The sequence below is a fragment of the Poromitra crassiceps genome (assembly GCF_964638095.1).
Source record: "Poromitra crassiceps genome assembly, contig: HAP1_SCAFFOLD_323, whole genome shotgun sequence".
Lineage (NCBI taxonomy): Eukaryota > Metazoa > Chordata > Actinopteri > Beryciformes > Melamphaidae > Poromitra > Poromitra crassiceps.
The window spans coordinates 96,341-113,963 of NW_028152079.1; positions in this window are offsets into that span (position 1 = coordinate 96,341).

Here is a 17,623-nt window from a genome sequence, read left to right on the forward strand (position 1 = left end):
AAACTACTTTCTACAGGATGCTACCTTAGTCAATCAAAATGTCTTAGCTGTCATTGATTGTGTTGCATAGTTCTACTGTTGACAAAATGTGATATTGTAAGTCGCTTTGGACAGAAGCGTCTGCTAAATGTCTTAATGTTAATGTAAATGTAATGTAACTAGCTCAAAATCTGTGCTGTCATTTTGCAGAATGGATTACCGTGTCGGTGAGGGCTGGTGGGTTTTGGTCCACACAGCCAGGAGACCTACGCCGGGCTCTATGAGTCCACCAGCCCTGGGCTCCCAGGGTAAGTGTTGTAATGGATTGTGTGTGTACAATTGTGTGTGTGTGATGCTGTGTGAATCACTGCTCTGATGTTTTGTGCTCATAGCTATGTGAGCCGGGTGAGGAGATAGCGTGTGTGTGTGCCAGGGTCAGCCATGCACATGCTCCAGTGCTACGTGCACGGCCGGGACCAGGAGAAGAGGGCGGCCGCTCCCCCCCCCCCGGAAAGCCCGGGCCCCTCCACCCTCCAGTAAGCGTCCTGTTCTTTACATGGTAACCTTTCATGACCTGGGTTACACACAACCAACAGCTTGTGAGGGGTTCTCCTGTAATTCTGTTTCTTCTTCTGTGTGTGTGTGTGTGTGTGTGTGTGTGTGTGTGTGTGTGAGAGAGAGAGAGAACAAGCTAAAAAGTTATATTGGACTATTAAGATTATCCTGTATCTGGATTAGACTGCAATTATCTTTAATACTCAACCAAACCTCTTTTCAAATAGCTTTATCTGCCATTTAAATGGATCCAAAGTCAGATTATATTCCAATCTATATGTCAATCAAATGTAGGTCACTTTAAACAATATACCGTACAAACACTAGATTTAATGGGTCGCCTGTAGCCTGAAAAACCGTCACTGGTGTTGGACTCCTGGTTCCGGGACGCGGTTCAATTCCGTGCAGTGACCACTTCTGACGGCTTGCCGGCGACTCAAATTCATTTTTGCATTTCAAATTGCATGGATTTTTAAGCGGTTCAACAGGGAAACATTTAGGCCACATTACCTAGCCCGTCACACACAAACAAACCAATGAGTGAGGATAGGCGAAAGACAGCATAAAACAGCACTGAGCTCTTTCCATCTATGATGACTAACTGTTCAAAATAGTGTTTCCACTAGATAAGTGAGTGAATGTCCACACAGAGAATTATCTTTGGGTGAGGTTCCCGTTTATTATAAACACCAAATTGAAACTATATACAATATTTACTGTTGCACTGGTCATATCAAAGCGCAATGTCTATACATACGTGTTAAGTATGTTGGATAACAGATTCAATAGTAGCTAGCTCGCAGAGCACAATAACGCACGTCCACACACTGTATTTGGCTGGGCAGGAAGAGGAAGTTTATTTCGCACATGCGCAGTAGTAACTTGAGCAGTAACGTCACATACATACGGGATCCACGCAGGGACCAAATAGCTTCGTATAGCGCAGTGATAAACAGTGGCTGTATAAGTGAGACTGTACATTAGCACATACACTTCTGTGTATTATGTTCAACATTTACATTGAGTGCAGCAGTTTGCATCATTGAAGCCATATCAATGATGGACACCAGTGCGCCAGCAGAGAGGCAACAATGCCTTTTGAGGGCTTCAAAGGAGGCCAAGGTCAAAGGTCAGTCTGTGGGCCAACAGGACCACATACTGCTGGATCCGAAGACTGCCTTCGGGGAAGGTAACAGCTTGGCATTGCATTCATACTTCAACAATGACAACCTAATGTGGTGCACTAGAGCTTTAGCTTGTTTGTTCACTGAGGTCATAAAATGTTTTGTCTTTAGCAAAAAGGCGCTGTGGGCTGGAGAGGCCTACTGAGGCCCAATACCTCGGGAAGCTGGTCCTGCCGTTTGGTCGCTTCGTCGGCAAGACTTTTAAATGGCTAGTGGAGAACGACGTCAAATAGTAAGCTCTCCCTCTCCAGTTCCTCTGGCCTCGGGGGGCTCAAATGCCCCATCCACCTCGACTGGAACCTGCAGAAAGACAGGGACAGGCAGAATGACCCTTTGGAGGAGAAAAAAACAACGCTCCGAGGACAGCGCCCTTCTGGAGCAGGGGGACACGCAGCCCACGTCCAGGTGCTGGGGCATCCCTGGCCAGGTCTGTGACGTGTGCGGTGAACCCAGACACTGGCAGACCGGTCAAGTTCAAGTTCAAGTAGTTTATTGTCATATGTATAATACAATGTATAATACAATGAAATTCTTTATGCTCTGAGCACCCTCAGCCTTACATACACAAGGACATGGTCACAAAGACCGACAGAAAAAGGGTGTAGACCTACATAACTATGTAGGCTACACGTGATACAGACCTGTCTGTAGACATAACACAAACCACGATACAAGTACAATACAATAATGGTGCACAACAAAGTGACAGTGCGTTGCAGTGTGTGTGAGTCAACTGTTCAGCAGCCTGACTGCCTGGGGGAAAAAGCTGTTACTGAGACGGGTGGTGTGTGATTTGATGCTCCGGTAGCGTTTTTTGGAAGGGAGGAGTGAGAACAGGTTATGAGCGGGGTGGCTGGTGTCTTTGATAATGTTTTTGGCTTTCATTTTACAGCGAGTGGTGAAGATGTTATGGAGGTTTGGTAGATCTCTGTGCCAATGATTTTAGCTGCTGTCTTCACAGTCCTCTGCAGCAGTCTGCAGTCCTGGGCGGTCAGGTTGCCGTACCACACTGTGATACACCCTGTCAGAACACTTTCTATGGTACAGCGATAGAAATTCACTCATGCCTTCTACAAGGTCATGCCTTCTACAAGGGGCAAATTTTTCTGCTCAATAGAGCAAGGAGGGATGGCCGTGGCAGTGATACTACATTGACATTGAAGTGAATATATGAACATTATAGGCTATTATATTATAGGCTTTTGAGTAGTAGGCCATAACGTTTGTATTGTAATGCATTGTAATACTACATTGACATTGAAGTGAATATATGAACATTATAGGCTATTATACTTGTTGCCTGGCAACAGCTGACAACGCAGCACCGCTCTGAGTGGCTCGTCTGTCTGCGGTGCTGAGTGGCTCGCACGTCTGTCTGTCATAACTCTCGTCACCCTGCCTCTTAAAGCTGTCGGTCGTCACCGTTCCGGTAAATTGGGACGTTACGGCCGTGTAACGGCCCGGTTTCGGGCGAGCGTTTTCGTACCGGGAGAGTCCGCGATGAGACCGGCCACGGGACCCGGTCGGGGCGTCGCGGCTCGGGTGGGCTGCGACCCCCGCCGGGGGTCCCCGGAGACGTGTGAGCGCTGCGCGCTCGCACGTCTCCGGCAAGTAAAACGGACACCGTCCTTGCGCATAAACAGGTCTAATCTTCTCTCATTCACTTCCAGTCTTTCTCTCTGTCTACCTCTCTCTCTCACACACACATCTTCTCCTTCCCTTATAGGTTCCTTACCTGCTGTCTGGCTGATGTCTTCTCCTTCCTTATAGGTTTCTCCCTCCTAATAGGTTCCTTGCCTGCCGTCTGGCTGTCTTCTCCTTCCCTTATTGGTTAGGGTTATATATTACACACGCACGCACACACACACACACACACACACACACACACACACACACACACACACACACACACACACACACACACACACACCCAGTGATGAGAGTGAGAGAGTGCATCACTGCCCTCCTCTGGCCACGCGAAGAACTGCAACAATCCATAAAGAGTTCTAATCCTCTCATTCACTATAAGTCTATCTCTCACAGACACATACACACCTACACACACACAAACCTACACACACACACACACACGCGCACGCACATGCACACACACACACACACACACACACACACACGCACACACACACACACACACACACGCACGCACACATTCTTCTTCCCTTATAATATACCGTACAAACACTAGATTTAATGGGTCGCCTGTAGCCTGAAAAACCGTCACTGGTGTTGGACTCCTGGTTCCGGGACGCGGTTCAATTCCGTGCAGTGACCACTTCTGACGGCTTGCCGGCGACTCAAATTCATTTTTGCATTTCAAATTGCATCGATTTTTAAGCGGTTCAATAGGGAAACATTTAGGCCACATTACCTAGCCCGTCACACACAAACAAACCAATGAGTGAGGATAGGCGAAAGACAGCATAAAACAGCACTGAGCTCTTTCCATCTATGATGACTAACTGTTCAAAATAGTGTTTCCACTAGATAAGTGAGTGAATGTCCACACAGAGGATTATCTTTGGGTGAGGTTCCCGTTTATTATAAACACCAAATTGAAACTATATACAATATTTACTGTTGCACTGGTCATATCAAAGCGCAATGTCTATACATACGTGTTAAGTATGTTGGATAACAGATTCAATAGTAGCTAGCTCGCAGAGCACAATAACGCACGTCCACACACTGTATTTGGCTGGGCAGGAAGAGGAAGTTTATTTCGCACATGCGCAGTAGTAACTTGAGCAGTAACGTCACATACATACGGGATCCACGCAGGGACCAAATAGCTTCGTATAGCGCAGTGATAAACAGTGGCTGTATAAGTGAGACTGTACATTAGCACATACACTTCTGTGTATTATGTTCAACATTTACATTGAGTGCAGCAGTTTGCATCATTGAAGCCATATCAATGATGGACACCAGTGCGCCAGCAGAGAGGCAACAATGCCTTTTGAGGGCTTCAAAGGAGGCCAAGGTCAAAGGTCAGTCTGTGGGCCAACAGGACCACAGACTGCTGGATCCGAAGACTGCCTTCGAGGAAGGTAACAGCTTGGCATTGCATTCATACTTCAACAATGACAACCTAATGTGGTGCACTAGAGCTTTAGCTTGTTTGTTCACTGAGGTCATAAAATGTTTTGTCTTTAGCAAAAAGGCGCTGAGGGCTGGAGAGGCCTACTGAGGCCCAATACCTCGGGAAGCTGGTCCTGCCGTTTGGCCGCTTCGTCGGCAAGACTTTTAAATGGCTAGTGGAGAACGACGTCAAATAGTAAGCTCTCCCTCTCCAGTTCCTCTGGCCTCGGGGGGCTCAAATGCCCCATCCACCTCGACTGGAACCTGCAGAAAGACAGGGACAGGCAGAATGACCCTTTGGAGGAGAAAAAAACAACGCTCCGAGGACAGCGCCCTTCTGGAGCAGGGGGACACGCAGCCCACGTCCAGGTGCTGGGGCATCCCTGGCCAGGTCTGTGACGTGTGCGGTGAACCCAGACACTGGCAGACCGGTCAAGTTCAAGTTCAAGTAGTTTATTGTCATATGTATAATACAATGAAATTCTTTATGCTCTGAGCACCCTCAGCCTTACATACACAAGGACATGGTCACAAAGACCGACAGAAAAAGGGTGTAGACCTACATAACTATGTAGGCTACACGTGATACAGACCTGTCTGTAGACATAACACAAACCACGATACAAGTACAATACAATAATGGTGCACAACAAAGTGACAGTGCGTTGCAGTGTGTGTGAGTCAACTGTTCAGCAGCCTGACTGCCTGGGGGAAAAAGCTGTTACTGAGACGGGTGGTGTGTGATTTGATGCTCCGGTAGCGTTTTTTGGAAGGGAGGAGTGAGAACAGGTTATGAGCGGGGTGGCTGGTGTCTTTGATAATGTTTTTGGCTTTCATTTTACAGCGAGTGGTGAAGATGTTATGGAGGTTTGGTAGATCTCTGTGCCAATGATTTTAGCTGCTGTCTTCACAGTCCTCTGCAGCAGTCTGCAGTCCTGGGCGGTCAGGTTGCCGTACCACACTGTGATACACCCTGTCAGAACACTTTCTATGGTACAGCGATAGAAATTCACTCATGCCTTCTACAAGGTCATGCCTTCTACAAGGGGCAAATTTTTCTGCTCAATAGAGCAAGGAGGGATGGCCGTGGCAGTGATACTACATTGACATTGAAGTGAATATATGAACATTATAGGCTATTATATTATAGGCTTTTGAGTAGTAGGCCATAACGTTTGTATTGTAATGCATTGTAATACTACATTGACATTGAAGTGAATATATGAACATTATAGGCTATTATACTTGTTGCCTGGCAACAGCTGACAACGCAGCACCGCTCTGAGTGGCTCGTCTGTCTGCGGTGCTGAGTGGCTCGCACGTCTGTCTGTCATAACTCTCGTCACCCTGCCTCTTAAAGCTGTCGGTCGTCACCGTTCCGGTAAATTGGGACGTTACGGCCGTGTAACGGCCCGGTTTCGGGCGAGCGTTTTCGTACCGGGAGAGTCCGCGATGAGACCGGCCACGGGACCCGGTCGGGGCGTCGCGGCTCGGGTGGGCTGCGACCCCCGCCGGGGGTCCCCGGAGACGTGTGAGCGCTGCGCGCTCGCACGTCTCCGGCAAGTAAAACGGACACCGTCCTTGCGCATAAACAGGTCTAATCTTCTCTCATTCACTTCCAGTCTTTCTCTCTGTCTACCTCTCTCTCTCACACACACATCTTCTCCTTCCCTTATAGGTTCCTTACCTGCTGTCTGGCTGATGTCTTCTCCTTCCTTATAGGTTTCTCCCTCCTAATAGGTTCCTTGCCTGCCGTCTGGCTGTCTTCTCCTTCCCTTATTGGTTAGGGTTATATATTACACACGCACGCAAACACACACACACACACACACACACACACACACACACACACACACACACACACACACACACCCAGTGATGAGAGTGAGAGAGTGCATCACTGCCCTCCTCTGGCCACGCGAAGAACTGCAACAATCCATAAAGAGTTCTAATCCTCTCATTCACTATAAGTCTATCTCTCACAGACACATACACACCTACACACACACAAACCTACACACACACACACACACGCGCACGCACATGCACACACACACACACACACACACACACACACGCACACACACACACACACACACACGCACGCACACATTCTTCTTCCCTTATAATATACCGTACAAACACTAGATTTAATGGGTCGCCTGTAGCCTGAAAAACCGTCACTGGTGTTGGACTCCTGGTTCCGGGACGCGGTTCAATTCCGTGCAGTGACCACTTCTGACGGCTTGCCGGCGACTCAAATTCATTTTTGCATTTCAAATTGCATCGATTTTTAAGCGGTTCAATAGGGAAACATTTAGGCCACATTACCTAGCCCGTCACACACAAACAAACCAATGAGTGAGGATAGGCGAAAGACAGCATAAAACAGCACTGAGCTCTTTCCATCTATGATGACTAACTGTTCAAAATAGTGTTTCCACTAGATAAGTGAGTGAATGTCCACACAGAGGATTATCTTTGGGTGAGGTTCCCGTTTATTATAAACACCAAATTGAAACTATATACAATATTTACTGTTGCACTGGTCATATCAAAGCGCAATGTCTATACATACGTGTTAAGTATGTTGGATAACAGATTCAATAGTAGCTAGCTCGCAGAGCACAATAACGCACGTCCACACACTGTATTTGGCTGGGCAGGAAGAGGAAGTTTATTTCGCACATGCGCAGTAGTAACTTGAGCAGTAACGTCACATACATACGGGATCCACGCAGGGACCAAATAGCTTCGTATAGCGCAGTGATAAACAGTGGCTGTATAAGTGAGACTGTACATTAGCACATACACTTCTGTGTATTATGTTCAACATTTACATTGAGTGCAGCAGTTTGCATCATTGAAGCCATATCAATGATGGACACCAGTGCGCCAGCAGAGAGGCAACAATGCCTTTTGAGGGCTTCAAAGGAGGCCAAGGTCAAAGGTCAGTCTGTGGGCCAACAGGACCACAGACTGCTGGATCCGAAGACTGCCTTCGAGGAAGGTAACAGCTTGGCATTGCATTCATACTTCAACAATGACAACCTAATGTGGTGCACTAGAGCTTTAGCTTGTTTGTTCACTGAGGTCATAAAATGTTTTGTCTTTAGCAAAAAGGCGCTGAGGGCTGGAGAGGCCTACTGAGGCCCAATACCTCGGGAAGCTGGTCCTGCCGTTTGGCCGCTTCGTCGGCAAGACTTTTAAATGGCTAGTGGAGAACGACGTCAAATAGTAAGCTCTCCCTCTCCAGTTCCTCTGGCCTCGGGGGGCTCAAATGCCCCATCCACCTCGACTGGAACCTGCAGAAAGACAGGGACAGGCAGAATGACCCTTTGGAGGAGAAAAAAACAACGCTCCGAGGACAGCGCCCTTCTGGAGCAGGGGGACACGCAGCCCACGTCCAGGTGCTGGGGCATCCCTGGCCAGGTCTGTGACGTGTGCGGTGAACCCAGACACTGGCAGACCGGTCAAGTTCAAGTTCAAGTAGTTTATTGTCATATGTATAATACAATGAAATTCTTTATGCTCTGAGCACCCTCAGCCTTACATACACAAGGACATGGTCACAAAGACCGACAGAAAAAGGGTGTAGACCTACATAACTATGTAGGCTACACGTGATACAGACCTGTCTGTAGACATAACACAAACCACGATACAAGTACAATACAATAATGGTGCACAACAAAGTGACAGTGCGTTGCAGTGTGTGTGAGTCAACTGTTCAGCAGCCTGACTGCCTGGGGGAAAAAGCTGTTACTGAGACGGGTGGTGTGTGATTTGATGCTCCGGTAGCGTTTTTTGGAAGGGAGGAGTGAGAACAGGGTATGAGCGGGGTGGCTGGTGTCTTTGATAATGTTTTTGGCTTTCATTTTACAGCGAGTGGTGAAGATGTTATGGAGGTTTGGTAGATCTCTGTGCCAATGATTTTAGCTGCTGTCTTCACAGTCCTCTGCAGCAGTCTGCAGTCCTGGGCGGTCAGGTTGCCGTACCACACTGTGATACACCCTGTCAGAACACTTTCTATGGTACAGCGATAGAAATTCACTCATGCCTTCTACAAGGTCATGCCTTCTACAAGGGGCAAATTTTTCTGCTCAATAGAGCAAGGAGGGATGGCCGTGGCAGTGATACTACATTGACATTGAAGTGAATATATGAACATTATAGGCTATTATATTATAGGCTTTTGAGTAGTAGGCCATAACGTTTGTATTGTAATGCATTGTAATACTACATTGACATTGAAGTGAATATATGAACATTATAGGCTATTATACTTGTTGCCTGGCAACAGCTGACAACGCAGCACCGCTCTGAGTGGCTCGTCTGTCTGCGGTGCTGAGTGGCTCGCACGTCTGTCTGTCATAACTCTCGTCACCCTGCCTCTTAAAGCTGTCGGTCGTCACCGTTCTGGTAAATTGGGACGTTACGGCCGTGTAACGGCCCGGTTTCGGGCGAGCGTTTTCGTACCGGGAGAGTCCGCGATGAGACCGGCCACGGGACCCGGTCGGGGCGTCGCGGCTCGGGTGGGCTGCGACCCCCGCCGGGGGTCCCCGGAGACGTGTGAGCGCTGCGCGCTCGCACGTCTCCGGCAAGTAAAACGGACACCGTCCTTTGCGCATAAACAGGTCTAATCTTCTCTCATTCACTTCCAGTCTTTCTCTCTGTCTACCTCTCTCTCTCACACACACATCTTCTCCTTCCCTTATAGGTTCCTTACCTGCTGTCTGGCTGATGTCTTCTCCTTCCTTATAGGTTTCTCCCTCCTAATAGGTTCCTTGCCTGCCGTCTGGCTGTCTTCTCCTTCCCTTATTGGTTAGGGTTATATATTACACACGCACGCAAACACACACACACACACACACACACACACACACACACACACACACACACACACACACACACACACACACACACACACACACACCCAGTGATGAGAGTGAGAGAGTGCATCACTGCCCTCCTCTGGCCACGCGAAGAACTGCAACAATCCATAAAGAGTTCTAATCCTCTCATTCACTATAAGTCTATCTCTCACAGACACATACACACCTACACACACACAAACCTACACACACACACACACACGCGCACGCACATGCACACACACACACGCACACACACACACACACACACACACGCACGCACACATTCTTCTTCCCTTATAGATTCCATGCCTGCCGTGTGGCTGATGTCTTCTCCTTTCTTATAGGTTCCTTGCCTGCCGTCTGGCTGATGTCTAATCCTCTCATTCACTATAAGTTTATCTCTCACAGACACATACACATCTACATACACACAAACCTACCCACGCACACACACGCACACGCGCACACACACACACGCGCACACACACACCCACTGATGAGAGTGAGAGAGTGTGTCCCTGCCCTCCTCGGGCAACGCGAAGAACTGCAACAATCCATAAACAGCTCTAATCCTCTCATTCACTCCCAGTATCTCTCTCTCTCTCATTGTCACACACACACACACACACACACACACACACACACACACACACACACACACACACACACACACACACACACACACACACACACACACACACACACACACACACACACACACACACACACACACACACACACACACACACACACACACACACATGTGCGCACGCACACACACTGATGAGAGTGAGAGAGTGTGTCACTGCCCTCCTCTGGTCGTGCAAAGAACTGCAACAATCCCTAGAGGATTCCAATCTACTCTCCCCTTTCTTCCACACTTGTTTCACCCCACCTTTGGGAGAAAGGTGGGGTTTCCCTCTTTCACTCCCGCGCCATTGGCTTGTGCCACCGGCAAGGACCCACCTTGCCTATTGTCCCTTCCTCTCATTGGTCCTGGGCTGCTGCAGGCTATTGTCCTCATTGGTCCTGGGCTGCTCCCCCCCCAGTCGCCCCACCCACCCTCAACAAAGAAACAGTCTTTCAGAGCCGCCATTTTTCTGCCGTCGAAAGTCACACAGTAACAGTCACAGTTTGGATTGTATTATTTCGCCAGAACAGAGAATTTATCCGCGCTAAGAGGTAAGAGCTGGATTTTATATCTAATTATGCGATAAAAGCGAGTCTTGTTGAGAGGAAAAACGTAACGTAACGTTATTTGCAGGGCGAAACTCTGATCGCCAAACTCCATTCAAATAGATGCCGTTTTCGCCGAGCCTCAAAAGGGCGAGGACAGCCCGGGGTTTATGTTGTAATAGTTATTGTATGTGAATTAAATGTATGCCGAATTGATTGGTGTTGCCGTGCAATCCATTTAATATGCTTAAAATAACCCAACTATGCTGCTGCTGCGTTAAGGCCGCCGCTTTGCTGTGTGGAGAATTTAACGTTAACCGACTGTATCGTGTTGACTTGCTGATAACGTTACTGTAAACATCTGTCAAGTCATCAAACTGTTGAATTACATATTTCTAGCTGTGCTGTCTGTAACTCTGCCTAATGGTCGTTGCTGCGTGTGCAGCTTTGAAAGTGACGTGTCATGTTGACATGCATAGCTTACTCTCAAACCTAGGAAAATTGGCATAAATGCATCTTTATAGCTGGCCTGTGTGCAGCATTGCATTGCAGAATGTAAAATTGATAACACTGTAAGCTTTGAATTGAATGAATATGCTTATCTTTGCTCTAATCTTTTTGGTAGTATATTTTGTTTTATTTGATCTGTCATGTCGTGAAGACTAACTAATAAATAGTCCTTCTCAAACTACTTTCTACAGGATGCTACCTTAGTCAATCAAAATGTCTTAGCTGTCATTGATTGTGTTGCATAGTTCTACTGTTGACAAAATGTGATATTGTAAGTCGCTTTGGACAGAAGCGTCTGCTAAATGTCTTAATGTTAATGTAAATGTAATGTAACTAGCTCAAAATCTGTGCTGTCATTTTGCAGAATGGATTACCGTGTCGGTGAGGGCTGGTGGGTTTTGGTCCACACAGCCAGGAGACCTACGCCGGGCTCTATGAGTCCACCAGCCCTGGGCTCCCAGGGTAAGTGTTGTAATGGATTGTGTGTGTACAATTGTGTGTGTGTGATGCTGTGTGAATCACTGCTCTGATGTTTTGTGCTCATAGCTATGTGAGCCGGGTGAGGAGAGAGCGTGTGTGTGTGCCAGGGTCAGCCATGCACATGCTCCAGTGCTACGTGCACGGCCGGGACCAGGAGAAGAGGGCGGCCGCTCCCCCCCCCCGGAAAGCCCGGGCCCCTCCACCCTCCAGTAAGCGTCCTGTTCTTTACATGGTAACCTTTCATGACCTGGGTTACACACAACCAACAGCTTGTGAGGGGTTCTCCTGTAATTCTGTTTCTTCTTCTGTGTGTGTGTGTGTGTGTGTGTGTGTGTGTGTGTGTGAGAGAGAGAGAGAACAAGCTAAAAAGTTATATTGGACTATTAAGATTATCCTGTATCTGGATTAGATAACCTCTTTTCAAAGAGCTTTATCTGCCATTTAAATGGATCCAAAGTCAGATTATATTCCAATCTATATGTCAATCAAATGTAGGTCACTTTAAACAATATACCGTACAAACACTAGATTTAATGGGTCGCCTGTAGCCTGAAAAACCGTCACTGGTGTTGGACTCCTGGTTCCGGGACGCGGTTCAATTCCGTGCAGTGACCACTTCTGACGGCTTGCCGGCGACTCAAATTCATTTTTGCATTTCAAATTGCATCGATTTTTAAGCGGTTCAATAGGGAAACATTTAGGCCACATTACCTAGCCCGTCACACACAAACAAACCAATGAGTGAGGATAGGCGAAAGACAGCATAAAACAGCACTGAGCTCTTTCCATCTATGATGACTAACTGTTCAAAATAGTGTTTCCACTAGATAAGTGAGTGAATGTCCACACAGAGGATTATCTTTGGGTGAGGTTCCCGTTTATTATAAACACCAAATTGAAACTATATACAATATTTACTGTTGCACTGGTCATATCAAAGCGCAATGTCTATACATACGTGTTAAGTATGTTGGATAACAGATTCAATAGTAGCTAGCTCGCAGAGCACAATAACGCACGTCCACACACTGTATTTGGCTGGGCAGGAAGAGGAAGTTTATTTCGCACATGCGCAGTAGTAACTTGAGCAGTAACGTCACATACATACGGGATCCACGCAGGGACCAAATAGCTTCGTATAGCGCAGTGATAAACAGTGGCTGTATAAGTGAGACTGTACATTAGCACATACACTTCTGTGTATTATGTTCAACATTTACATTGAGTGCAGCAGTTTGCATCATTGAAGCCATATCAATGATGGACACCAGTGCGCCAGCAGAGAGGCAACAATGCCTTTTGAGGGCTTCAAAGGAGGCCAAGGTCAAAGGTCAGTCTGTGGGCCAACAGGACCACATACTGCTGGATCCGAAGACTGCCTTCGAGGAAGGTAACAGCTTGGCATTGCATTCATACTTCAACAATGACAACCTAATGTGGTGCACTAGAGCTTTAGCTTGTTTGTTCACTGAGGTCATAAAATGTTTTGTCTTTAGCAAAAAGGCGCTGTGGGCTGGAGAGGCCTACTGAGGCCCAATACCTCGGGAAGCTGGTCCTGCCGTTTGGCCGCTTCGTCGGCAAGACTTTTAAATGGCTAGTGGAGAACGACGTCAAATAGTAAGCTCTCCCTCTCCAGTTCCTCTGGCCTCGGGGGGCTCAAATGCCCCATCCACCTCGACTGGAACCTGCAGAAAGACAGGGACAGGCAGAATGACCCTTTGGAGGAGAAAAAAACAACGCTCCGAGGACAGCGCCCTTCTGGAGCAGGGGGACACGCAGCCCACGTCCAGGTGCTGGGGCATCCCTGGCCAGGTCTGTGACGTGTGCGGTGAACCCAGACACTGGCAGACCGGTCAAGTTCAAGTTCAAGTAGTTTATTGTCATATGTATAATACAATGTATAATACAATGAAATTCTTTATGCTCTGAGCACCCTCAGCCTTACATACACAAGGACATGGTCACAAAGACCGACAGAAAAAGGTGTAGACCTACATAACTATGTAGGCTACACGTGATACAGACCTGTCTGTAGACATAACACAAACCACGATACAAGTACAATACAATAATGGTGCACAACAAAGTGACAGTGCGTTGCAGTGTGTGTGAGTCAACTGTTCAGCAGCCTGACTGCCTGGGGGAAAAAGCTGTTACTGAGACGGGTGGTGTGTGATTTGATGCTCCGGTAGCGTTTTTTGGAAGGGAGGAGTGAGAACAGGGTATGAGCGGGGTGGCTGGTGTCTTTGATAATGTTTTTGGCTTTCATTTTACAGCGAGTGGTGAAGATGTTATGGAGGTTTGGTAGATCTCTGTGCCAATGATTTTAGCTGCTGTCTTCACAGTCCTCTGCAGCAGTCTGCAGTCCTGGGCGGTCAGGTTGCCGTACCACACTGTGATACACCCTGTCAGAACACTTTCTATGGTACAGCGATAGAAATTCACTCATGCCTTCTACAAGGTCATGCCTTCTACAAGGGGCAAATTTTTCTGCTCAATAGAGCAAGGAGGGATGGCCGTGGCAGTGATACTACATTGACATTGAAGTGAATATATGAACATTATAGGCTATTATATTATAGGCTTTTGAGTAGTAGGCCATAACGTTTGTATTGTAATGCATTGTAATACTACATTGACATTGAAGTGAATATATGAACATTATAGGCTATTATACTTGTTGCCTGGCAACAGCTGACAACGCAGCACCGCTCTGAGTGGCTCGTCTGTCTGCGGTGCTGAGTGGCTCGCACGTCTGTCTGTCATAACTCTCGTCACCCTGCCTCTTAAAGCTGTCGGTCGTCACCGTTCCGGTAAATTGGGACGTTACGGCCGTGTAACGGCCCGGTTTCGGGCGAGCGTTTTCGTACCGGGAGAGTCCGCGATGAGACCGGCCACGGGACCCGGTCGGGGCGTCGCGGCTCGGGTGGGCTGCGACCCCCGCCGGGGGTCCCCGGAGACGTGTGAGCGCTGCGCGCTCGCACGTCTCCGGCAAGTAAAACGGACACCGTCCTTTGCGCATAAACAGGTCTAATCTTCTCTCATTCACTTCCAGTCTTTCTCTCTGTCTACCTCTCTCTCTCACACACACATCTTCTCCTTCCCTTATAGGTTCCTTACCTGCTGTCTGGCTGATGTCTTCTCCTTCCTTATAGGTTTCTCCCTCCTAATAGGTTCCTTGCCTGCCGTCTGGCTGTCTTCTCCTTCCCTTATTGGTTAGGGTTATATATTACACACGCACGCAACACACACACACACACACACACACACACACACACACACACACACACACACACACACACACACACACACACACACACACACACACACACACACACCCAGTGATGAGAGTGAGAGAGTGCATCACTGCCCTCCTCTGGCCACGCGAAGAACTGCAACAATCCATAAAGAGTTCTAATCCTCTCATTCACTATAAGTCTATCTCTCACAGACACATACACACCTACACACACACAAACCTACACACACACACACACACGCGCACGCACATGCACACACACACACGCACACACACACACACACACACACACGCACGCACACATTCTTCTTCCCTTATAGATTCCATGCCTGCCGTGTGGCTGATGTCTTCTCCTTTCTTATAGGTTCCTTGCCTGCCGTCTGGCTGATGTCTAATCCTCTCATTCACTATAAGTTTATCTCTCACAGACACATACACACCTACATACACACAAACCTACCCACGCACACACACGCACACGCGCACACACACACAAACACACACACACCCACTGATGAGAGTGAGAGAGTGTGTCCCTGCCCTCCTCGGGCAACGCGAAGAACTGCAACAATCCATAAACAGCTCTAATCCTCTCATTCACTCCCAGTATCTCTCTCTCTCTCATTGTCACACACACACACACACACACACACACACACACACACACACACACACACACACACACACACACACACACACACACACACACACACACACACACACACACACACACACACACACACACACACACACACATGTGCGCACGCACACACACTGATGAGAGTGAGAGAGTGTGTCACTGCCCTCCTCTGGTCGTGCAAAGAACTGCAACAATCCCTAGAGGATTCCAATCTACTCTCCCCTTTCTTCCACACTTGTTCCACCCCACCTTTGGGAGAAAGGTGGGGTTTCCCTCTTTCACTCCCGCGCCATTGGCTTGTGCCACCGGCAAGGACCCACCTTGCCTATTGTCCCTTCCTCTCATTGGTCCTGGGCTGCTGCAGGCTATTGTCCTCATTGGTCCTGGGCTGCTCCCCCCCCAGTCGCCCCACCCACCCTCAACAAAGAAACAGTCTTTCAGAGCCGCCATTTTTCTGCCGTCGAAAGTCACACAGTAACAGTCACAGTTTGGATTGTATTATTTCGCCAGAACAGAGAATTTATCCGCGCTAAGAGGTAAGAGCTGGATTTTATATCTAATTATGCGATAAAAGCGAGTCTTGTTGAGAGGAAAAACGTAACGTAACGTTATTTGCAGGGCGAAACTCTGATCGCCAAACTCCATTCAAATAGATGCCGTTTTCGCCGAGCCTCAAAAGGGCGAGGACAGCCCGGGGTTTATGTTGTAATAGTTATTGTATGTGAATTAAATGTATGCCGAATTGATTGGTGTTGCCGTGCAATCCATTTAATATGCTTAAAATAACCCAACTATGCTGCTGCTGCGTTAAGGCCGCCGCTTTGCTGTGTGGAGAATTTAACGTTAACCGACTGTATCGTGTTGACTTGCTGATAACGTTACTGTAAACATCTGTCAAGTCATCAAACTGTTGAATTACATATTTCTAGCTGTGTTGTCTGTAACTCTGCCTAATGGTCGTTGCTGCGTGTGCAGCTTTGAAAGTGACGTGTCATGTTGACATGCATAGCTTACTCTCAAACCTAGGAAAATTGGCATAAATGCATCTTTATAGCTGGCCTGTGTGCAGCATTGCATTGCAGAATGTAAAATTGATAACACTGTAAGCTTTGAATTGAATGAATATGCTTATCTTTGCTCTAATCTTTTTGGTAGTATATTTTGTTTTATTTGATCTGTCATGTCGTGAAGACTAACTAATAAATAGTCCTTCTCAAACTACTTTCTACAGGATGCTACCTTAGTCAATCAAAATGTCTTAGCTGTCATTGATTGTGTTGCATAGTTCTACTGTTGACAAAATGTGATATTGTAAGTCGCTTTGGACAGAAGCGTCTGCTAAATGTCTTAATGTTAATGTAAATGTAATGTAACTAGCTCAAAATCTGTGCTGTCATTTTGCAGAATGGATTACCGTGTCGGTGAGGGCTGGTGGGTTTTGGTCCACACAGCCAGGAGACCTACGCCGGGCTCTATGAGTCCACCAGCCCTGGGCTCCCAGGGTAAGTGTTGTAATGGATTGTGTGTGTACAATTGTGTGTGTGTGATGCTGTGTGAATCACTGCTCTGATGTTTTGTGCTCATAGCTATGTGAGCCGGGTGAGGAGATAGCGTGTGTGTGTGCCAGGGTCAGCCATGCACATGCTCCAGTGCTACGTGCACGGCCGGGACCAGGAGAAGAGGGCGGCCGCTCCCCCCCCCCGGAAAGCCCGGGCCCCTCCACCCTCCAGTAAGCGTCCTGTTCTTTACATGGTAACCTTTCATGACCTGGGTTACACACAACCAACAGCTTGTGAGGGGTTCTCCTGTAATTCTGTTTCTTCTTCTGTGTGTGTGTGTGTGTGTGTGTGTGTGTGTGTGAGAG